Source organism: Oncorhynchus kisutch, linkage group LG8, assembly GCF_002021735.2.
Source record: "Oncorhynchus kisutch isolate 150728-3 linkage group LG8, Okis_V2, whole genome shotgun sequence".
NCBI lineage: Eukaryota > Metazoa > Chordata > Actinopteri > Salmoniformes > Salmonidae > Oncorhynchus > Oncorhynchus kisutch.
This window is the reverse complement of record NC_034181.2, coordinates 72138837-72165750: the sequence shown is the minus strand read 5'-3', so window position 1 is coordinate 72165750 and position 26914 is coordinate 72138837. Positions and strand designations below refer to the sequence as shown.

Sequence of the window (26914 nt, the reverse complement as noted above, 5' to 3'; positions counted from 1 at the left end):
CGCCCGTCCAGCATCACTACTCTGGACGGTTCTGACTTAGAATATGTGGACAACTACAAATACCTAGGTGTCTGGTTAGACTGTAAACTCTCCTTCCAGACTCACATAAAACATCTCCAATCCAAAGTTAGATCTAGAATTGGTTTCCTATTTCGCAACAAAGCATCCTTCACCCATGCTGCCAAACATCCCCTCGTAAAACTGACCATCTTACCGATCCTCGACTTTGGCGATGCTATTTACAAAATAGCCTCCAACACCCAACTCAACAAATTGGATGCAGTCTATCACAGTGCCATCCGTTTTGTCACCAAAGCCCCATATACTACCCACCACTGCGACCTGTATGCTCTCATTGGCTGGCCCTTGCTTCATACTCGTCGCCAAACCCACTGGCTCCAGGTCATCTACAAGACCCTGCTAGGTAAAGTCCCACCTTATCTCTTCTCGCTGGTCACCATAGCAGCACCCACCCGTAGCACGTGTTCCAGCAGGTATATCTCACTTGTCACCCCCAAAGCCAATTCCTCCTTTGGCTGCCACTCCTTCCAGTTCTCTGCTGCCATTGACTGGAATGAACTACAAAAATCTCTGAAACTGGAAACACTTATCTCCCTCACAAATCACTGCACCTGTACATAGCCCATCTATAAATAGCCCAAACAACTACCCCTTCCCGTACTGTATTTATTTATTTTGCTCCTTTGCACCCCAGCATTTCTACTTTGCACACTCATCTACTGTCAAATCTACCACTCCAGTGTTTTAATTGCTATATTGTATTTACTTCGCCACCATGGCCTATTTATTGCCTTTACCTCCCTTATCTCACCTCATTTGCTCACATCGTATATAGATGTATTTTTCTACTGTATTATTGACTGTATGTTTGTTTTATTCCATGTGTAACTGTGTTGTTGTATGTGTCGAACTGCGTTGCTTTATCTTGGCCAGGTCGCAGTTGTAAATGACAACTTGTTCTCAACTTGCCTACCTGGTTAAATAAAGGTGAAATAAAAAAATAAACATTTAAATTCATTACTGAGTTCCTCCACAGAGGGAAGGGAGACTACAGGGAGGGGTTTTCAATATGTTTTTAACACCCACATATTTTCATGGAGAGGGGAGTGTAACTAAGTGAGGCTCTTTGAATCGGAGGCAGGCTGGGTTCCCCTTGAGAGTCGAAATGACAGCCATTTTGTCTTTAAACAAATAGCTTGGGGTAGCCTCTTCATCAATGACTCTATTTAATAGCTCTAGTGATCATTAATTTGTCCCACAGATGAATGTATGAGAGACTCTCCCTCTGCAGGGAGTCATTCATCTGAGATATAATTTATCTGATTCCCAGACCAACACTATACACATCTAACAAATCACAAATTTTTTAGATTACAAATATTGACAGGGCAGGTCCTCAATGGACAGTTTTTAACTTAGTTTCAAAGTTCAGAGCATATTCAGACATACCAGTCAAAAGTTTGGACACACCTACTCATTCCAGGGTTTGGACACACCTACTCATTCCAGGGTTTGGACACACCTACTCATTCCAGGGTTTGGACACACCTACTCATTCCAGGGTTTGGACACACCTACTCATTCCAGGGTTTGGACACACCTACTCATTCCAGGGTTTGGACACACCTACTCATTCCAGGGTTTGGACACACCTACTCATTCCAGGGTTTGGACACACCTACTCATTCCAGGGTTTGGACACACCTACTCATTCCAGGGTTTGGACACACCTACTCATTCCAGGGTTTGGACACACCTACTCATTCCAGGGTTTGGACACACCTACTCATTCAAGGCTTTTTCTTTATTTGGACTATTTTCTACATTGTAGAATAATAGTGAAGACGTCAAAACTATGAAATAACACATATGGAACCATGAAATAACCAAAAAATTGTTAAACAAATCAAATTTGAGATTCTTCAAAGTAGCCACCCGCATTCTCTCAACCAGCTTCATAAGGTAGGCACCTGGAATGCATTTCAATTAACAGGTGTGCCTTCTTAAAAGTTTGTGGAATTTCATTCCTTCTTAATGCGTTTGAGCCAATCAGTTGTGTTGTGTCACGGTGGGGTGGTATACAGAAGATAGCCCTTTTTGGAAAAAGACCAAGTCCATATTATGGCAAGAACAGCTCAAATAAGTAAAGAGAAACAACAGTCCATCATTACTTTAAGACATGAAGGTTAGACAATCTGGAAAATGTCAGAAATTCTGAAATTGCAGCCCCAATAAATGCTTCAGAGTTCAAGTAACAGTCACATCTCAACATCAACTGTTCAGAGGAGACGGTGTGAATCAGGCCTTCGTGGTCAAATTACTGAAAAGAAACCCCTACTAAAGGATACCAACAAGAAGAATAGACTTGCTTGGGACAAGAAACACGAGCAATGGACATTAGACCAGTGCAAATCTGTCCTTTGGTCTGATGAGTCCAAATTTTTTATTTTTGGTTACAACCACCGGGTCTTTGTGAGACGCAGAGTAGGTGAACGGATTATCTACACATGTGTAGTTCCCACCGTGAAGCATGGAGGAGGTGTGATGGTGCATTGCTGGTGACACTGTCTGTGATTTATTTAGAATTCGAGGCACACTTAACCAGCATGGCTACCACAGCATTCTGCAGCGATACCCCATCCCATCTGGTTTGAGCTTAGTGGGACTATCATTTGTTTTTCAACAGGACAATGACCCAAAACACACCTCCAGGCTGTGTAAGGGCTATTTGACCAAGAAGGAGAGTGATGGAGTGCTGCATCAGATTACCGACCTCAACCCAATTGAGATGGTTTGGGATGAATTGAACCGCAGAGTGAAGGAAAAGCAGCTCAGCATATGTGGGAACTCCTTCAAGACTGTTGGAAAAGCCTTTCAGGTGAAGCTGGTTGAGAGAATGCCAAGAGTGTGTAAAGCTGTCATCAAGTCAAAGGGTGGCTACTTAGAAGAATCTGTTTAACACTTTTTTGGTTAACACATGATTCGTTATGGGTTATTTCATAGTTTTGATGTAAAGAACAACCCTTGAATGAGTAGGTGTGTACAAACTTTTGACTGGTACTGTAAACAAGTGTTCTACTGAAATTCCAAGTTCTAGCTTGCTGCCTAATCTGTCTACATGATAATGCTGACATCCTGATAACATAATGAAGCACTAGCAGTAGATTCAGACAATTATTTTCAGGAGAAATAGCTTCCCTTGGAGCTGCTAATGAGCACTGAGCAGCGTTGGCCACTAGATGGTACTGTTTCACAAAACATCTGATCCAACCTTCCCTCTCAGCTGTAGCATGCCAGTCCAGATCAGCCACATCATGTATGTGCACTGTATACTTCCTTTCTTCTACACCACAAGCTGTGTCATTCATCTCACCAAACCGTAACCCGTTTAGCCAAACCATAACTTTTTCTCCTTTTAATTGAAACAGCTATTCTTTATTCCCTATATACTGCACTACTTTTGACCAGGGCCCATGAGGATCTAATCAGTAGTGCACTATATAGGGAATAGGGTGCCATTTGGGACGCAGGTGTGTTTGTGCCCTGTGACGGAGTAGAGGGAGGAACCGTGTCTGTGCCCTGTGACGGAGTAGAGGGAGGAACCGTGTCTGTGCCCTGTGACTGGCCCATGCTCAGCTGGCAGCAGGAGCAGGATGGAGCTGGGGATAACTACAGAGGAGACTATTGGGGATAACTAGTGGGGATTATTTGGGTTAAAAACAGAGAATATTTGGGACACTACAGAGGAGACTATTGGGGATAACTACAGAGGAGACTATTGGGGATAACTACAGAGGAGTCTATTGGGGATAACTACAGAGGAGACTATTGGGGATAACTACAGAGGAGACTATTGGGGATAACTACAGAGGAGACTATTGGGGACAACTACAGAGGAGACTATTGGGGATAACTACAGAGGAGACTATTGGGGATAACTACAGAGGAGACCATATGGGACACCACAGAGTAGACTATTGGGGATAACTACAGAGGAGACCATTGGGGATAACTACAGAGGAGACCATTGGGGATAACTACAGAGGAGACTATTGGGGATAACTACAGAGGAGACTATTGGGGATAACTACAGAGGAGACTATTGGGGATAACTACAGAGGAGACCATATGGGACACTACAGAGGAGACTATTGGGGATAACTACAGAGGAGACTATTGGGGATAACTACAGAGGAGACTATTGGGGACACTACAGAGGAGACTATTGGGGATAACTACAGAGGAGACTATTGGGGATAACTAGTGGGGATTATTTGGGTTAAAAACAGAGAATATTTGGGACACTACAGAGGAGTCTATTGGGGATAACTACAGAGGAGTCTATTGGGGATAACTACAGAGGAGACTATTGGGGATAATTACAGAGGAGACTATTGGGGATAACTACAGAGGAGACTATTGGGGATAACTACAGAGGAGACTATTGGGGACAACTACAGAGGAGACTATTGGGGATAACTACAGAGGAGACTATTGGGGATAACTACAGAGGAGTCTATTGGGGATAACTACAGAGGAGACTATTGGGGATAACTACAGAGGAGACTATTGGGGACACTACAGAGGAGACTATTGGGGATAACTACAGAGGAGACTATTGGGGATAACTAGTGGGGATTATTTGGGTTAAAAACAGAGAATATTTGGGACACTACAGAGGAGACTATTGGGGATAACTACAGAGGAGACTATTGGGGATAACTACAGAGGAGACTATTGGGGATAACTACAGAGGAGACTATTGGGGATAACTACAGAGGAGACTATTGGGGATAACTACAGAGGAGACTATTGGGGATAACTACAGAGGAGACTATTGGGGACAACTACAGAGGAGACTATTGGGGATAACTACAGAGGAAACTATTGGGGATAACTACAGAGGAGACCATATGGGACACTACAGAGGAGACTATTGGGGATAACTACAGAGGAGACTATTGGGGATAACTACAGAGGAGACTATTGGGGACACTACAGAGGAGACTATTGGGGATAACTAAAGAGGAGACTATTGGGGACACTACAGAGGAGACTATTGGGGATAACTACAGAGGAGACTATTGGGGATAACTACAGAGGAGACTATTGGGGATAACTACAGAGGAGACTATTGGGGATAACTACAGAGGAGACTATTGGGGATAACTACAGAGGAGACTATTGGGGATAACTACAGAGGAGACTATTGGGGATAACTACAGAGGAGACTATTGGGGACAACTACAGAGGAGACTATTGGGGACACTACAGAGGAGACTATTGGGGATAACTACAGAGGAGACTATTGGGGATAACTAGTGGGGATTATTTGGGTTAAAAACAGAGAATATTTGGGACATTACAGAGGAGTCTATTGGGGATAACTACAGAGGAGACTATTGGGGATAACTACAGAGGAGACTATTGGGGATAACTACAGAGGAGACTATTGGGGACAACTACAGAGGAGACTATTGGGGATAACTACAGAGGAAACTATTGGGGATAACTACAGAGGAGACCATATGGGACACTACAGAGGAGACTATTGGGGATAACTACAGAGGAGACTATTGGGGATAACTACAGAGGAGACTATTGGGGACACTACAGAGGAGACTATTGGGGATAACTAAAGAGGAGACTATTGGGGACACTACAGAGGAGACTATTGGGGATAACTACAGAGGAGACTATTGGGGATAACTACAGAGGAGACTATTGGGGATAACTACAGAGGAGACTATTGGGGATAACTACAGAGGAGACTATTGGGGATAACTACAGAGGAGACTATTGGGGATAACTACAGAGGAGACTATTGGGGACAACTACAGAGGAGACTATTGGGGACACTACAGAGGAGACTATTGGGGATAACTACAGAGGAGACTATTGGGGATAACTAGTGGGGATTATTTGGGTTAAAAACAGAGAATATTTGGGACATTACAGAGGAGTCTATTGGGGATAACTACAGAGGAGACTATTGGGGATAACTACAGAGGAGACTATTGGGGATAACTACAGAGGAGACTATTGGGGACAACTACAGAGGAGACTATTGGGGACAACTACAGAGGAGACTATTGGGGATAACTACAGAGGAGACTATTGGGGATAACTACAGAGGAGACTATTGGGGACAACTACAGAGGAGACTATTGGGGATAACTACAGAGGAGACTATTGGGGATAACTACAGAGGAGACTATTGGGGATAACTACAGAGGAGACTATTGGGGATAACTACAGAGGAGACCATTGGGGATAACTACAGAGGAGACCATATGGGACACTACAGAGGAGACTATTGGGGATAACTACAGAGGAGACTATTGGGGATAACTACAGAGGAGACCATATGGGACACTACAGAGGAGACTATTGGGGATAACTACAGAGGAGACCATTGGGGATAACTACAGAGGAGACCATTGGGGATAACTACAGAGGAGACCATATGGGACACTACAGAGGAGACTATTGGGGATAACTACAGAGGAGACTATTGGGGATAACTACAGAGGAGACCATTGGGGATAACTACAGAGGAGACCATTGGGGATAACGACAGAGGAGACCATTGGGGATAACTACAGAGGAGACCATTGGGGATAACTACAGAGGAGACCATATGGGACACTACAGAGGAGACTATTGGGGATAACTACAGAGGAGACTATTGGGGATAACTACAGAGGAGACTATTGGGGACACTACAGGGGAGACTATTGGGGATAACTACAGAGGACACTACAGAGGAGACTATTGGGGATAACTACAGAGGAGACTATTGGGGATAACTACAGAGGAGACTATTGGGGATAACTACAGAGGAGACTATTGGGGATAACTACAGAGGAGGCTATTGGGGATAACTACAGAGGAGACTATTGGGGACAACTACAGAGGAGACTATTGGGGATAACTACAGAGGAGACTATTGGGGATAACTACAGAGGAGACTATTGGGGATAACTACAGAGGAGACTATTGGGGATAACTACAGAGGAGACTATTGGGGACAACTACAGAGGACACTACAGAGGAGACTATTGGGGATAACTACAGAGGAGACTATTGGGGATAACTACAGAGGAGACTATTGGGGATAACTACAGAGGAGACTATTGGGGATAACTACAGAGGAGGCTATTGGGGATAACTACAGAGGAGACTATTGGGGACAACTACAGAGGAGACTATTGGGGATAACTACAGAGGAGACGATTGGGGATAACTACAGAGGAGACTATTGGGGATAACTACAGAGGAGACTATTGGGGATAACTACAGAGGAGACTATTGGGGACAACTACAGAGGAGACTATTGGGGATAACTACAGAGGAGACTATTGGGGACAACTACAGAGGAGACTATTGGGGATAACTACAGAGGAGACTATTGGGGACACTACAGAGGAGACTATTGGGGATAACTACAGAGGAGACTATTGGGGATAACTACAGAGGAGACTATTGGGGATAACTACAGAGGAGACTATTGGGGATAACTACAGAGGAGACTATTGGGGATAACTACAGAGTAGACTATTGGGGACAACTACAGAGGAGACTATTGGGGATAACTACAGAGGAAACTATTGGGGATAACTACAGAGGAGACCATATGGGACACTACAGAGGAGACTATTGGGGATAACTACAGAGGAGACTATTGGGGATAACTACAGAGGAGACTATTGGGGATAACTACAGAGGAGACCATTGGGGACACTACAGAGGAGACTATTGGGAATAACTAAAGAGGAGACTATTGGGGACACTACAGAGGAGCCTATTGGGGATAACTACAGAGGAGACTATTGGGGATAACTACAGAGGAGACTATTGGGGATAACTACAGAGGAGACTATTGGGGATAACTACAGAGGAGACTATTGGGGATAACTACAGAGGAGACTATTGGGGATAACTACAGAGGAGACTATTGGGGACAACTACAGAGGAGACTATTGGGGACACTACAGAGGAGACTATTGGGGATAACTACAGAGGAGACTATTGGGGATAACTAGTGGGGATTATTTGGGTTAAAAACAGAGAATATTTGGGACATTACAGAGGAGTCTATTGGGGATAACTACAGAGGAGACTATTGGGGATAACTACAGAGGAGACTATTGGGGATAACTACAGAGGAGACTATTGGGGACAACTACAGAGGAGACTATTGGGGACAACTACAGAGGAGACTATTGGGGATAACTACAGAGGAGACTATTGGGGATAACTACAGAGGAGACTATTGGGGACAACTACAGAGGAGACTATTGGGGATAACTACAGAGGAGACTATTGGGGATAACTACAGAGGAGACTATTGGGGATAACTACAGAGGAGACTATTGGGGATAACTACAGAGGAGACCATTGGGGATAACTACAGAGGAGACCATATGGGACACTACAGAGGAGACTATTGGGGATAACTACAGAGGAGACTATTGGGGATAACTACAGAGGAGACCATATGGGACACTACAGAGGAGACTATTGGGGATAACTACAGAGGAGACCATTGGGGATAACTACAGAGGAGACCATTGGGGATAACTACAGAGGAGACCATATGGGACACTACAGAGGAGACTATTGGGGATAACTACAGAGGAGACTATTGGGGATAACTACAGAGGAGACCATTGGGGATAACTACAGAGGAGACCATTGGGGATAACGACAGAGGAGACCATTGGGGATAACTACAGAGGAGACCATTGGGGATAACTACAGAGGAGACCATATGGGACACTACAGAGGAGACTATTGGGGATAACTACAGAGGAGACTATTGGGGATAACTACAGAGGAGACTATTGGGGACACTACAGGGGAGACTATTGGGGATAACTACAGAGGAGACTATTGGGGACACTACAGAGGAGACTATTGGGGATAACTACAGAGGAGACTATTGGGGATAACTACAGAGGAGACTATTGGGGATAACTACAGAGGAGACTATTGGGGATAACTACAGAGGAGGCTATTGGGGATAACTACAGAGGAGACTATTGGGGACAACTACAGAGGAGACTATTGGGGATAACTACAGAGGAGACTATTGGGGATAACTACAGAGGAGACTATTGGGGATAACTACAGAGGAGACTATTGGGGATAACTACAGAGGAGACTATTGGGGACAACTACAGAGGAGACTATTGGGGATAACTACAGAGGAGACTATTGGGGACAACTACAGAGGAGACTATTGGGGATAACTACAGAGGAGACTATTGGGGACACTACAGAGGAGACTATTGGGGATAACTACAGAGGAGACTATTGGGGATAACTACAGAGGAGACTATTGGGGATAACTACAGAGGAGACTATTGGGGATAACTAGTGGGGATTATTTGGGTTAAAAACAGAATATTTGGGACACTACAGAGGAGACTATTGGGGATAACTATTCAGAGGAGACTATTGGGGATAACTACAGAGGAGACTATTGGGGATAACTACAGAGGAGACTATTGGGGATAACTACAGAGGAGACTATTGGGGATAACTACAGAGGAGACCATTGGGGATAACTACAGAGGAGACCATTGGGGATAACTACAGAGGAGACCATTGGCGATAACTACAGAGGAGACCATTGGGGATAACTACAGAGGAGACCATATGGGACACTACAGAGGAGACTATTGGGGATAACTACAGAGGAGACTATTGGGGATAACTACAGAGGAGACTATTGGGGACACTACAGAGGAGACTATTGGGGATAACTACAGAGGAGACTATTGGGGACACTACAGAGGAGACTATTGGGGATAACTACAGAGGAGACTATTGGGGATAACTACAGAGGAGACTATTGGGGATAACTACAGAGGAGACTATTGGGGATAACTACAGAGGAGACTATTGGGGACACTACAGAGGAGACTATTGGGGATAACTACAGAGGAGACTATTGGGGATAACTAGTGGGGATTATTTGGGTTAAAAACAGAGAATATTTGGGACACTACAGAGGAGGCTATTGGGGATAACTACAGAGGAGACTATTGGGGATAACTACAGAGGAGACTATTGGGGATAACTACAGAGGAGACTATTGGGGACAACTACAGAGGAGACTATTGGGGACAACTACAGAGGAGACTATTGGGGATAACTACAGAGGAGACTATTGGGGATAACTACAGAGGAGACTATTGGGGACAACTACAGAGGAGACTATTGGGGATAACTACAGAGGAGACTATTGGGGATAACTACAGAGGAGACCATATGGGACACTACAGAGGAGACTATTGGGGATAACTACAGAGGAGACTATTGGGGATAACTACAGAGGAGACTATTGGGGACAACTACAGAGGAGACTATTGGGGACAACTACAGAGGAGACTATTGGGGATAACTACAGAGGAGACTATTGGGGATAACTACAGAGGAGACTATTGGGGACAACTACAGAGGAGACTATTGGGGATAACTACAGAGGAGACTATTGGGGATAACTACAGAGGAGACCATATGGGACACTACAGAGGAGACTATTGGGGATAACTACAGAGGAGACCATTGGGGATAACTACAGAGGAGACTATTGGGGATAACTACAGAGGAGACTATTGGGGATAACTACAGAGGAGACTATTGGGGATAACTACAGAGGAGACTATTGGGGATAACTACAGAGGAGACCATATGGGACACTACAGAGGAGACCATTGGGGATAACTACAGAGGAGACCATTGGGGATAACTACAGAGGAGACTATTGGGGATAACTACAGAGGAGACCATTGGGGATAACTACAGAGGAGACCATATGGGACACTACAGAGGAGACTATTGGGGATAACTACAGAGGAGACTATTGGGGATAACTACAGAGGAGACTATTGGGGACACTACAGAGGAGACTATTGGGGATAACTACAGAGGAGACTATTGGGGATAACTACAGAGGAGACTATTGGGGATAACTACAGAGGAGACTATTGGGGATAACTACAGAGGAGACTATTGGGGATAACTACAGAGGAGACTATTGGGGACACTACAGAGGAGACTATTGGGGATAACTACAGAGGAGACTATTGGGGATAACTAGTGGGGATTATTTGGGTTAAAAACAGAGAATATTTGGGACACTACAGAGGAGGCTATTGGGGATAACTACAGAGGAGACTATTGGGGATAACTACAGAGGAGACTATTGGGGATAACTACAGAGGAGACTATTGGGGATAACTACAGAGGAGACTATTGGGGATAACTACAGAGGAGACTATTGGGGATAACTACAGAGGAGACTATTGGGGACAACTACAGAGGAGACTATTGGGGATAACTACAGAGGAGACTATTGGGGATAACTACAGAGGAGCCTATTGGGGACAACTACAGAGGAGACTATTGGGGATAACTACAGAGGAGACTATTGGGGATAACTACAGAGGAGACCATATGGGACACTACAGAGGAGACTATTGGGGATAACTACAGAGGAGACCATTGGGGATAACTACAGAGGAGACTATTGGGGATAACTACAGAGGAGACTATTGGGGATAACTACAGAGGAGACTATTGGGGATAACTACAGAGGAGACTATTGGGATAACTACAGAGGAGACCATATGGGACACTACAGAGGAGACCATTGGGGATAACTACAGAGGAGACCATTGGGGATAACTACAGAGGAGACTATTGGGGATAACTACAGAGGAGACCATTGGGGATAACTACAGAGGAGACCATATGGGACACTACAGAGGAGACTATTGGGGATAACTACAGAGGAGACTATTGGGGATAACTACAGAGGAGACTATTGGGGATAACTACAGAGGAGACTATTGGGGATAACTACAGAGGAGACTATTGGGGACACTACAGAGGAGACTATTGGGGATAACTACAGAGGAGGCTATTGGGGATAACTACAGAGGAGACTATTGGGGATAACTACAGAGGAGACTATTGGGGACAACTACAGAGGAGACTATTGGGGACACTACAGAGGAGACTATTGGGGATAACTACAGAGGAGACTATTGGGGATAACTAGTGGGGATTATTTGGGTTAAAAACAGAGAATATTTGGGACACTACAGAGGAGTCTATTGGGGACACTACAGAGGAGACTATTGGGGATACTACAGAGGAGACTATTGGGGACACTACAGAGGAAGACTATTGGGGATAACTACAGAGGAGACTATTGGGGACAACTACAGAGGAGACTATTGGGGATAACTACAGAGGAGACTATTGGGGATAACTACAGAGGAGACTATTGGGGATAACTACAGAGGAGACTATTGGGGATAACTACAGAGGAGGCTATTGGGGGATAACTACAGAGGAGACTATTGGGGACAACTACAGAGGAGACTATTGGGGATAACTACAGAGGAGACTATTGGGGATAACTACAGAGGGAGACTATTGGGGATAACTACAGAGGAGACTATTGGGGATAACTACAGAGGAGACTATTGGGGACAACTACAGAGGAGACTATTGGGGATAACTACAGAGGAGACTATTGGGCGACAACTACAGAGGAGACTATTGGGGATAACTACAGAGGAGACTATTGGGGACACTACAGAGGAGACTATTGGGGATACTACAGAGGAGACTATTGGGGATAACTACAGAGGAGACTATTGGGGATAACTACAGAGGAGACTATTGGGGATAAACTAGGTGGGGATTATTTGGGTTAAAAACAGAATATTTGGGACACTACAGAGGAGACTATTGGGGATAACTATTCAGAGGAGACTATTGGGGATAACTACAGAGGAGACTATTGGGGATAACTACAGAGGAGACTATTGGGGATAACTACAGAGGAGACTATTGGGGACACTACAGAGGAGACTATTGGGGATAACTACAGAGGAGACTATTGGGGATAACTACAGAGGAGACTATTGGGGATAACTACAGAGGAGACTATTGGGGATAACTAGTGGGGATTATTTGGGTTAGAAACAGAATATTTGGGATACTACAGAGGAGACTATTGGGGATAACTATTCAGAGGAGACTATTGGGGATAACTACAGAGGAGACTATTGGGGATAACTACAGAGGAGACTATTGGGGATAACTACAGAGGAGACTATTGGGGATAACTACAGAGGAGACCATTGGGGATAACTACAGAGGAGACCATTGGGGATAACTACAGAGGAGACCATTGGGATAACTACAGAGGAGACCATTGGGGATAACTACAGAGGAGACCATTGGGGATAACTACAGAGGAGACCATTGGGGATAACTACAGAGGAGACCATATGGGACACTACAGAGGAGACTATTGGGGATAACTACAGAGGAGACTATTGGGGATAACTACAGAGGAGACTATTGGGACACTACAGAGGAGACTATTGGGGATAACTACAGAGGAGACTATTGGGGACACTACAGAGGAGACTATTGGGGATAACTACAGAGGAGACTATTGGGATAACTACAGAGGAGACTATTGGGGATAACTACAGAGGAGACTATTGGGGATAACTACAGAGGAGACTATTGGGGACACTACAGAGGGAGACTATTGGGGGACACTACAGAGGAGACTATTGGGGATAACTACAGAGGAGACTATTGGGGATAACTAGTGGGGATTATTTGGGTTAAAAACAGAGAATATTTGGGACACTACAGAGGAGACTATTGGGGATAACTACAGAGGAGACTATTGGGGATAACTACAGAGGAGACTATTGGGGATAACTACAGAGGAGACTATTGGGGATAACTACAGAGGAGACTATTGGGGATAACTACAGAGGAGACTATTGGGGATAACTACAGAGGAGACTATTGGGGATAACTACAGAGGAGACTATTGGGGATAACTACAGAGGAGACTATTGGGGATAACTACAGAGGAGACTATTGGGGATAACTACAGAGGAGACCATATGGGACACTACAGAGGAGACTATTGGGGATAACTACAGAGGAGACCATTGGGGATAACTACAGAGGAGACTATTGGGGATAACTACAGAGGAGACTATTGGGATAACTACAGAGGAGACTATTGGGGATAACTACAGAGGAGACCATATGGGACACTACAGAGGAGACCATTGGGGATAACTACAGAGGAGACCATTGGGGATAACTACAGAGGAGACTATTGGGGATAACTACAGAGGAGACCATTGGGGATAACTACAGAGGAGACCATATGGGACACTACAGAGGAGACTATTGGGGATAACTACAGAGGAGACTATTGGGGATAACTACAGAGGAGACTATTGGGGATAACTACAGAGGAGGACTATTGGGGATAACTACAGAGGAGACTATGGGGATAACTAGAGAGGAGACTATTGGGGATAACTAGAGAGGAGACTATTGGGGATAACTACAGAGGAGACCATATGGGACACTACAGAGGAGACTATTGGGATAACACAGAGGAACCATTGGGGATAACTACAGAGGAGACCATTGGGGATAACTACAGAGGAGACTATTGGGGATAACTACAGAGGAGACTATTGGGATAACTACAGAGGAGACTATTGGGATAACTACAGAGGGAGACTATTGGGGATAACTACAGAGGAGACTATTGGGGATAACTAACAGAGGAGACTATTGGGGATAACTACAGAGGAGACCATATGGGACACTACAGAGGAGACCATTGGGATAACTACAGAGGAGACCATTGGGGATAACTACAGAGGAGACTATTGGGGATAACTACAGAGGAGACCATTGGGGATAACTACAGAGGAGACCATATGGGACACTACAGAGGAGACTATTGGGGATAACTACAGAGGAGACTATTGGGGATAACTACAGAGGAGACTATTGGGGACACTACAGAGGAGACTATTGGGGATAACTACAGAGGAGACTATTGGGGACACTACAGAGGAGACTATTGGGGATAACTACAGAGGAGACTATTGGGGATAACTACAGAGGAGACTATTGGGGATAACTACAGAGGAGACTATTGGGGATAACTACAGAGGAGACTATTGGGGATAACTACAGAGGAGACTATTGGGGATAACTACAGAGGAGTCTATTGGGGATAACTACAGAGGAGACCATATGGGGATAACTACAGAGGAGACCATATGGGACACTACAGAGGAGACTATTGGGGATAACTACAGAGGAGACCATTGGGGATAACTACAGAGGAGACTATTGGGGATAACTACAGAGGAGACTATTGGGGATAACTACAGAGGAGACTATTGGGGATAACTACAGAGGAGACTATTGGGGATAACTACAGAGGAGACTATTGGGGATAACTACAGAGGAGACCATATGGGACACTACAGAGGAGACCATTGGGGATAACTACAGAGGAGACCATTGGGGATAACTACAGAGGAGACTATTGGGGATAACTACAGAGGAGACTATTGGGGATAACTACAGAGGAGACCATTGGGGATAACTACAGAGGAGACCATATGGGACACTACAGAGGAGACTATTGGGGATAACTACAGAGGAGACTATTGGGGATAACTACAGAGGAGACCATATGGGACACTACAGAGGAGACTATTGGGGATAACTACAGAGGAGACCATTGGGGATAACTACAGAGGAGACTATTGGGGATAACTACAGAGGAGACCATTGGGGATAACTACAGAGGAGACCATATGGGACACTACAGAGGAGACTATTGGGGATAACTACAGAGGAGACTATTGGGGATAACTACAGAGGAGACTATTGGGGATAACTACAGAGGAGACTATTGGGGATAACTACAGAGGAGACTATTGGGGATAACTACAGAGGAGACTATTGGGGATAACTAGAGAGGAGACTATTGGGGATAACTACAGAGGAGACCATATGGGACACTACAGAGGAGACTATTGGGGATAACTACAGAGGAGACCATTGGGGATAACTACAGAGGAGACTATTGGGGATAACTACAGAGGAGACTATTGGGGATAACTACAGAGGAGACTATTGGGGATAACTACAGAGGAGACTATTGGGGATAACTACAGAGGAGACTATTGGGGATAACTACAGAGGAGACTATTGGGGATAACTACAGAGGAGACCATATGGGACACTACAGAGGAGACTATTGGGGATAACTACAGAGGAGACCATTGGGGATAACTACAGAGGAGACTATTGGGGATAACTACAGAGGAGACCATTGGGGATAACTACAGAGGAGACCATATGGGACACTACAGAGGAGACTATTGGGGATAACTACAGAGGAGACTATTGGGGATAACTACAGAGGAGACTATTGGGGACACTACAGAGGAGACTATTGGGGATAACTACAGAGGAGACTATTGGGGACACTACAGAGGAGACTATTGGGGATAACTACAGAGGAGACTATTGGGGATAACTACAGAGGAGACTATTGGGGATAACTACAGAGGAGACTATTGGGGATAACTACAGAGGAGACTATTGGGGATAACTACAGAGGAGACTATTGGGGATAACTACAGAGGAGACTATTGGGGATAACTACAGAGGAGACCATATGGGACACTACAGAGGAGACCATTGGGGATAACTACAGAGGAGACCATTGGGGATAACTACAGAGGAGACCATTGGGACACTACAGAGGAGACTATTGGGGATAACTACAGAGGAGACCATTGGGGATAACTACAGAGGAGACTATTGGGGATAGACTACAGAGGAGAACTATTGGGGATAACTACAGAGGAGACTATTGGGGATAACTACAGAGGAGACTATTGGGGATAAACTACAGAGGAGACCATATGGGACACTACAGAGGAGACCATTGGGGATAACTACAGAGGAGACCATTGGGGATAACTACAGAGGAGACTATTGGGGATAACTACAGAGGAGACTATTGGGATAACTACAGAGGAGACCATTGGGATAACTACAGAGGAGACAATATGGGAACTACAGAGGAGACTATTGGGGATAACTACAGAGGAGACTATTGGGGATAACTACAGAGGAGATATTGGGACACTACAGAGGAGACTATTGGGGATAACTACAGAGGAGACTATGGGGATAACTAGTGGGGATTATTTGGGTTAAAAACAGAGAATATTTGGGAACATACAGAGGAGACTATTGGGGATAACTACAGAGGAGACTATTGGGGATAACTACAGAGGAGACTATTGGGGATAACTACAGAGGAGACTATTGGGGACAACTACAGAGGAGACTATTGGGGATAACTACAGAGGAGACTATTGGGGATAACTACAGAGGAGACTATTGGGGATAACTACAGAGGAGACTATTGGGGATAACTACAGAGGAGACTATTGGGGATAACTACAGAGGAGACCATATGGGACACTACAGAGGAGACTATTGGGGATAACTACAGAGGAGACTATTGGGGATAACTACAGAGGAGACTATTGGGGATAACTACAGAGGAGACTATTGGGGATAACTACAGAGGAGACTATTGGGGATAACTACAGAGGAGACTATTGGGGATAACTACAGAGGAGACTATTGGGGATAACTACAGAGGAGACCATATGGGACACTACAGAGGAGACTATTGGGGATAACTACAGAGGAGACTATTGGGGATAACTACAGAGGAGACCATTGGGGATAACTACAGAGGAGACTATTGGGGATAACTACAGAGGAGACTATTGGGGATAACTACAGAGGAGACTATTGGGGATAACTACAGAGGAGACTATTGGGGATAACTACAGAGGAGACTATTGGGGATAACTACAGAGGAGACTATTGGGGATAACTACAGAGGAGACCATATGGGACACTACAGAGGAGACTATTGGGGATAACTACAGAGGAGACTATTGGGGATAACTACAGAGGAGACTATTGGGGATAACTACAGAGGAGACTATTGGGGATAACTACAGAGGAGACCATATGGGACACTACAGAGGAGACTATTGGGGATAACTACAGAGGAGACTATTGGGGATAACTACAGAGGAGACTATTGGGGACACTACAGAGGAGACTATTGGGGATAACTACAGAGGAGACTATTGGGGACACTACAGAGGAGACTATTGGGGATAACTACAGAGGAGACTATTGGGGATAACTACAGAGGAGACTATTGGGGATAACTACAGAGGAGACTATTGGGGATAACTACAGAGGAGACTATTGGGGATAACTACAGAGGAGACTATTGGGGATAACTACAGAGGAGACTATTGGGGATAACTACAGAGGAGACTATGGGGATAACTACAGAGGAGACCATATGGGATACTACAGAGGAGACTATTGGGGATAACTACAGAGGAGACTATTGGGGATAACTACAGAGGAGACTATTGGGGATAACTACAGAGGAGACTATTGGGGATAACTACAGAGGAGACTATTGGGGATAACTACAGAGGAGACTATTGGGGATAACTACAGAGGAGACTATTGGGGATAACTACAGAGGAGACCATATGGGACACTACAGAGGAGACTATTGGGGATAACTACAGAGGAGACCATTGGGGATAACTACAGAGGAGACTATTGGGGATAACTACAGAGGAGACTATTGGGGATAACTACAGAGGAGACCATTGGGGATAACTACAGAGGAGACATATGGGACACTACAGAGGAGACTATTGGGGATAACTACAGAGGAGACTATTGGGGATAACTACAGAGGAGACCATATGGGACACTACAGAGGAGACCATTGGGGATAACTACAGAGGAGACCATTGGGGATAACTACAGAGGAGACTATTGGGGATAACTACAGAGGAGACCATTGGGGATAACTACAGAGGAGACCATATGGGACACTACAGAGGAGACTATTGGGGATAACTACAGAGGAGACTATTGGGGATAACTACAGAGGAGACTATTGGGGATAACTACAGAGGAGACTATTGGGGATAACTACAGAGGAGACTATTGGGGATAACTACAGAGGAGACTATTGGGGATAACTACAGAGGAGACTATTGGGGATAACTACAGAGGAGACCATATGGGACACTACAGAGGAGACTATTGGGGATAACTACAGAGGAGACCATTGGGGATAACTACAGAGGAGACTATTGGGGATAACTACAGAGGAGACTATTGGGGATAACTACAGAGGAGACTATTGGGGATAACTACAGAGGAGACTATTGGGGATAACTACAGAGGAGACTATTGGGGATAACTACAGAGGAGACTATTGGGGATAACTACAGAGGAGACCATATGGGACACTACAGAGGAGACCATTGGGGATAACTACAGAGGAGACCATTGGGGATAACTACAGAGGAGACTATTGGGGATAACTACAGAGGAGACATTGGGGATAACTACAGAGGAGACCATATGGGACACTACAGAGGAGACTATTGGGGATAACTACAGAGGAGACTATTGGGGATAACTACAGAGGAGACTATTGGGGACACTACAGAGGAGACTATTGGGGATAACTACAGAGGAGACTATTGGGGACACTACAGAGGAGACTATTGGGGATAACTACAGAGGAGACTATTGGGGATAACTACAGAGGAGACTATTGGGGATAACTACAGAGGAGACTATTGGGGATAACTACAGAGGAGACTATTGGGGATAACTACAGAGGAGACTATTGGGGATAACTACAGAGGAGACTATTGGGGATAACTACAGAGGAGACCATATGGGACACTACAGAGGAGACCATTGGGGATAACTACAGAGGAGACCATTGGGGATAACTACAGAGGAGACCATATGGGACACTACAGAGGAGACTATTGGGGATAACTACAGAGGAGACTATTGGGGATAACTACAGAGGAGACTATTGGGGATAACTACAGAGGAGACTATTGGGGATAACTACAGAGGAGACTATTGGGGATAACTACAGAGGAGACTATTGGGGATAACTACAGAGGAGACCATATGGGACACTACAGAGGAGACTATTGGGGATAACTACAGAGGAGACTATTGGGGATAACTACAGAGGAGACTATTGGGGATAACTACAGAGGAGACTATTGGGGATAACTACAGAGGAGACTATTGGGGATAACTACAGAGGAGACTATTGGGGACACTACAGAGGAGACTATTGGGGATAACTACAGAGGAGACTATTGGGGATAACTACAGAGGAGACTATTGGGGACACTACAGAGGAGACTATTGGGGATAACTACAGAGGAGACTATTGGGGATAACTAGTGGGGATTATTGGGTTAAAAACAGAGAATATTTGGGACACTACAGAGGAGACTATTGGGGATAACTACAGAGGAGACTATTGGGGATAACTACAGAGGAGACTATTGGGGATAACTACAGAGGAGACTATTGGGGACAACTACAGAGGAGACTATTGGGGATAACTACAGAGGAGACTATTGGGGATAACTACAGAGGAGACTATTGGGGATAACTACAGAGGAGACTATTGGGGATAACTACAGAGGAGACTATTGGGGATAACTACAGAGGAGACTATTGGGGATAACTACAGAGGAGACTATTGGGGATAACTACAGAGGAGACTATTTGGGGATAACTACAGAGAGACTATTGGGGACACTACAGAGGAGACTATTGGGGATAACTACAGAGGAGACTATTGGGGATAACTACAGAGGAGACTATTGGGGATAACTACAGAGGAGACTATTGGGGATAACTACAGAGGAGACTATTGGGGATAACTACAGAGGAGACTATTGGGGATAACTACAGAGGAGACTATTGGGGATAACTACAGAGGAGACCATATGGGATAACTACAGAGGAGACTATTGGGGATAACTACAGAGGAGACTATTGGGATACTACAGAGGAGACTATTGGGGATAACTACAGAGGAGACTATTGGGGATAACTACAGAGGAGACTATTGGGGATAACTACAGAGGAGACTATTGGGGATAACTACAGAGGAGACTATTGGGGATAACTACAGAGGAGACTATTGGGGATAACTACAGAGGAGACTATTGGGGATAACTACAGAGGAGACTATTGGGGATAACTACAGAGGAGACTATTGGGGATAACTACAGAGGAGACTATTGGGGATAACTACAGAGGAGACTATTGGGGATAACTACAGAGGAGACTATTGGGGATAACTACAGAGGGATTATTGGGTTAAAAACAGAGAATATTGGGATACTACAGAGGAGACCATTGGGGATAACTACAGAGGAGACTATTGGGGATAACTACAGAGGAGACTATTGGGGATAACTACAGAGGAGACTATTGGGGATAACTACAGAGGAGACTATTGGGGATAACTACAGAGGAGACTATTGGGGATAACTACAGAGGAGACTATTGGGGATAACTACAGAGGAGACTATTGGGGATAACTACAGAGGAGACTATTGGGGATAACTACAGAGGAGACTATTGGGGATAACTACAGAGGAGACTATTGGGGATAACTACAGAGGAGACTATTGGGGATAACTACAGAGGAGACTATTGGGGATAACTACAGAGGAGACTATTGGGGATACTACAGAGGAGACTATTGGGGATAACTACAGAGGAGACTATTGGGGATAACTACAGAGGAGACTATTGGGGATAACTACAGAGGAGACTATTGGGGATAACTACAGAGGAGACTATTGGGGATAACTACAGAGGAGACTATTGGGGATAACTACAGAGGAGACTATTGGGGATAACTACAGAGGAGACTATTGGGGATAACTACAGAGGAGACTATTGGGGACAACTACAGAGGAGACTATTGGGGATAACTACAGAGGAGACTATTGGGGATAACTACAGAGGAGACTATTGGGGATAACTACAGAGGAGACTATTGGGGATAACTACAGAGGAGACCATTGGGGATAACTACAGAGGAGACTATTGGGGATAACTACAGAGGAGACTATTGGGGATAACTACAGAGGAGACTATTGGGGATAACTACAGAGGAGACTATTGGGGATAACTACAGAGGAGACTATTGGGGATAACTACAGAGGAGACCATATGGGACACTACAGAGGAGACCATTGGGGATAACTACAGAGGAGACCATTGGGGATAACTACAGAGGAGACTATTGGGGATAACTACAGAGGAGACTATTGGGGATAACTACAGAGGAGACCATTGGTGGATAACTACAGAGGAGACCATATGGACACTACAGAGGAGACTATTGGGGATAACTACAGAGGAGACTATTGGGGATAACTACAGAGGAGACCATATGGGACACTACAGAGGAGACCATTGGGGATAACTACAGAGGAGACCATTGGGGATAACTACAGAGGAGACTATTGGGGATAACTACAGAGGAGACCATTGGGGATAACTACAGAGGAGACCATATGGGACACTACAGAGGAGACTATTGGGGATAACTACAGAGGAGACTATTGGGGATAACTACAGAGGAGACTATTGGGGATAAACTAAGAGGAGACTATTGGGATAACTACAGAGGAGACTATTGGGGATAACTAGAGAGGAGACTATTGGGGATAACTAGAGAGGAGACTATTGGGATAACTACAGAGGAGACCATATGGGACACTACAGAGGAGACTATTGGGGATAAACTACAGAGGAGACCATGGGATAAGAGAGAATGGGATAACTACAGAGGAGACCATTGGGATAACTACAGAGGAGGACTATTGGGGATAACTACAGAGGAGACTATTGGGGATAACTACAGAGGAGACTATTGGGGATAACTACAGAGGAGACTATTGGGGATAACTACAGAGGACTTGGGAAACTAAGAGGAGACCATATGGGACACTACAGAGGAGACCATTGGGGATAACTACAGAGGAGACCATTGGGGATAACTACAGAGGAGACTATTGGGGATAACTACAGAGGAGACCATTGGGGATAACTAAGAGGAGACCATATGGGACACTACAGAGGAGACTATTGGGGATAACTACAGAGGAGACTATTGGGGATAAACTACAGAGGAGACTATTGGGGACACTACAGAGGAGACTATTGGGGATAACTACAGAGGAGACTATTGGGGACACTACAGAGGAGACTATTGGGATAACTACAGAGGAGGACTATGGGGATAACTACAGAGGAGACTATTGGGGATAACTACAGAGGAGACTATTGGGGATAACTACAGAGGAGACTATTGGGGATAACTACAGAGGAGACTATTGGGGATAACTACAGAGGAGACTATTGGGGATAACTACAGAGGAGACCATATGGGACACTACAGAGGAGACCATTGGGGATAACTACAGAGGAGACCATTGGGGATAACTACAGAGGAGACCATTGGGGATAACTACAGAGGAGACCATATGGGACACTACAGAGGAGACTATTGGGATAACTACAGAGGAGACCATTGGGGATAACTACAGAGGAGACTATTGGGGATAACTACAGAGGAGACTATTGGGGATAACTACAGAGGAGACTATTGGGGATAACTACAGAGGAGACCTATTGGGGATAACTACAGAGGAGACCATATGGGACACTACAGAGGAGACCATTGGGGATAACTACAGAGGAGACCATTGGGGATAACTACAGAGGAGACTATTGGGGATAACTACAGAGGAGACTATTGGGGATAACTACAGAGGAGACCATTGGGGATAACTACAGAGGAGACCATATGGGACACTACAGAGGAGACTATTGGGGATAACTACAGAGGAGACTATTGGGGATAACTACAGAGGAGACTATTGGGGACACTACAGAGGAGACTATTGGGGATAACTACAGAGGAGACTATTGGGGATAACTAGTGGGGATTATTTGGGTTAAAACAGAGAATATTTGGGACACTACAGAGGAGTCTATTGGGGATAACTACAGAGGAGACTATTGGGGATAACTACAGAGGAGACTATTGGGGATAACTACAGAGGAGACTATTGGGGACAACTACAGAGGAGACTATTGGGGATAACTACAGAGGAGACTATTGGGGATAACTACAGAGGAGACTATTGGGGATAACTACAGAGGAGACTATTGGGGATAACTACAGAGGAGACTATTGGGGACCACTACAGAGGAGACTATTGGGGATAACTACAGAGGAGACTATTGGGGATAACTAGTGGGGATTATTTGGGTTAAAAACAGAGAATATTTGGGACACTACAGAGGAGACTATTGGGGATAAACTACAGAGGAGACTATTGGGGATAACTACAGAGGAGACTATTGGGGATAACTACAGAGGAGACTATTGGGGATAACTACAGAGGAGACTATTGGGGATAACTACAGAGGAGACTATTGGGGATAACTACAGAGGAGACTATTGGGATAACTACAGAGGAGACCATATGGGACACTACAGAGGAGACTATTGGGGATAACTACAGAGGAGACTATTGGGGATACCTACAGAGGAGACTATTGGGGATAACTACAGAGGAGACTATTGGGGACACTACAGAGGAGACTATTGGGGATAACTACAGAGGAGACTATTGGGGATAACTACAGAGAGACTATTGGGGACACTACAGAGGAGACTATTGGGGATAACTACAGAGGAGACTATTGGGGATAACTACAGAGGAGACTATTGGGGATAACTACAGAGGAGACTATTGGGGACAACTACAGAGGAGACTATTGGGGACACTACAGAGGAGACTATTGGGGATAACTACAGAGGAGACTATTGGGGATAACTAGTGGGGATTATTTGGGTTAAAAACAGAGAATATTTGGGACACTACAGAGGAGTCTATTGGGGGATAACTACAGAGGAGACTATTGGGGATAACTACAGAGGAGACTATTGGGGATAACTACAGAGGAGACTATTGGGGACAACTACAGAGGAGACTATTGGGGACAACTACAGAGGAGACTATTGGGGATAACTACAGAGGAGACTATTGGGGATAACTACAGAGGAGACTATTGGGGACAACTACAGAGGAGACTATTGGGGATAACTACAGAGGAGACTATTGGGGATAACTACAGAGGAGACTATTGGGGATAACTACAGAGGAGGCTATTGGGGATAACTACAGAGGAGACTATTGGGGATAACTACAGAGGAGACTATTGGGGATAACTACAGAGGAGACTATTGGGGATAACTACAGAGGAGACTATTGGGGATAACTACAGAGGAGACTATTGGGGATAACTACAGAGAGACTCTTGGGACTATTTGGGGATAACTACAGAGGAGACCATATGGACACTACAGAGGAGACTATTGGGGATAACTACAGAGGAGACTATTGGGGATAACTACAGAGGAGACTATTGGGGATAACTACAGAGGAGACTATTGGTGACACTACAGAGGAGACTATTGGGGATAACTACAGAGGAGACTATTGGGGACACACTACAGAGGAGACTATTGGGGATAACTACAGAGGAGACTATTGGGGATAACTACAGAGGAGACTATTGGGGATAACTACAGAGGAGACTATTGGGGACAACTACAGAGGAGACTATTGGGGACACTACAGAGGAGACTATTGGGGATAACTACAGAGGAGACTATTGGGGATAACTAGTGGGGATTATTTGGGTTAAAAACAGAGAATATTTGGGACACTACAGAGGAGTCATTGGGGATAACTACAGAGGAGACTATTGGGGATAACTACAGAGGAGACTATTGGGGATAACTACAGAGGAGACTATTGGGGACAACTACAGAGGAGACTATTGGGGACAACTACAGAGGAGACTATTGGGGACACTACAGAGGAGACTATTGGGGACAACTACAGAGGAGACTATTGGGGACAACTACAGAGGAGACTATTGGGGATAACTACAGAGGAGACTATTGGGGATAACTACAGAGGAGACTATTGGGGATAACTACAGAGGAGACTATTGGGGATAACTACTGAGGAGACCATTGGGGATAACTACAGAGGAGACCATATGGGACACTACAGAGGAGACTATTGGGGATAACTACAGAGGAGACTATTGGGGATAACTACAGAGGAGACTATTGGGGATAACTACAGAGGAGACTATTGGGGACACTACAGAGGAGACTATTGGGGATAACTACAGAGGAGACCATTGGGGATAACTACAGAGGAGACCATTGGGGATACTACAGAGGAGACCATTGGGGATAACTACAGAGGAGACCATATGGGACACTACAGAGGAGACCATTGGGGATAACTACAGAGGAGACTATTGGGGATAACTACAGAGGAGACCATTGGGGATAACTACAGAGGAGACCATTGGGGATAACTACAGAGGAGACCATTGGGGATAACTACAGAGGAGACCATTGGGGATAACTACAGAGGAGACCATTGGGGATAACTACAGAGGAGACCATATGGGACACTACAGAGGAGACTATTGGGGATAACTACAGAGGAGACTATTGGGGATAACTACAGAGGAGACTATTGGGGACACTACAGAGGAGACTATTGGGGATAACTACAGAGGAGACCATATGGGACACTACAGAGGAGACTATTGGGGATAACTACAGAGGAGACCATTGGGGATAACTACAGAGGAGACCATTGGGGATAACTACAGAGGAGACCATTGGGGATAACTACAGAGGAGACCATTGGGGATAACTACAGAGGAGACCATTGGGGATAACTACAGAGGAGACCATATGGGACACTACAGAGGAGACTATTGGGGATAACTACAGAGGAGACTATTGGGGATAACTACAGAGGAGACTATTGGGGATAACTACAGAGGAGACTATTGGGGATAACTACAGAGGGGACTATTGGGGATAACTACAGAGGGGACTATTGGAGATAACTACAGAGGGGACTATTGGGGATAACTACAGAGGAGGCCATATGGGACACTACAGAGGAGACTATTGGGGATAACT

At 44.9% G+C, this 26914-nt stretch overlaps 1 protein-coding gene across 14 annotated transcripts in view; it reads right to left on the bottom strand.

The window, feature by feature from the left end:
• LOC109874840 (pleckstrin homology domain-containing family A member 7) overlaps positions 1–26914 on the bottom strand; it is a 161648-nt gene that overhangs the window by 30915 nt on the left and 103819 nt on the right. The gene's annotated exons all lie outside the window — the stretch shown is intronic.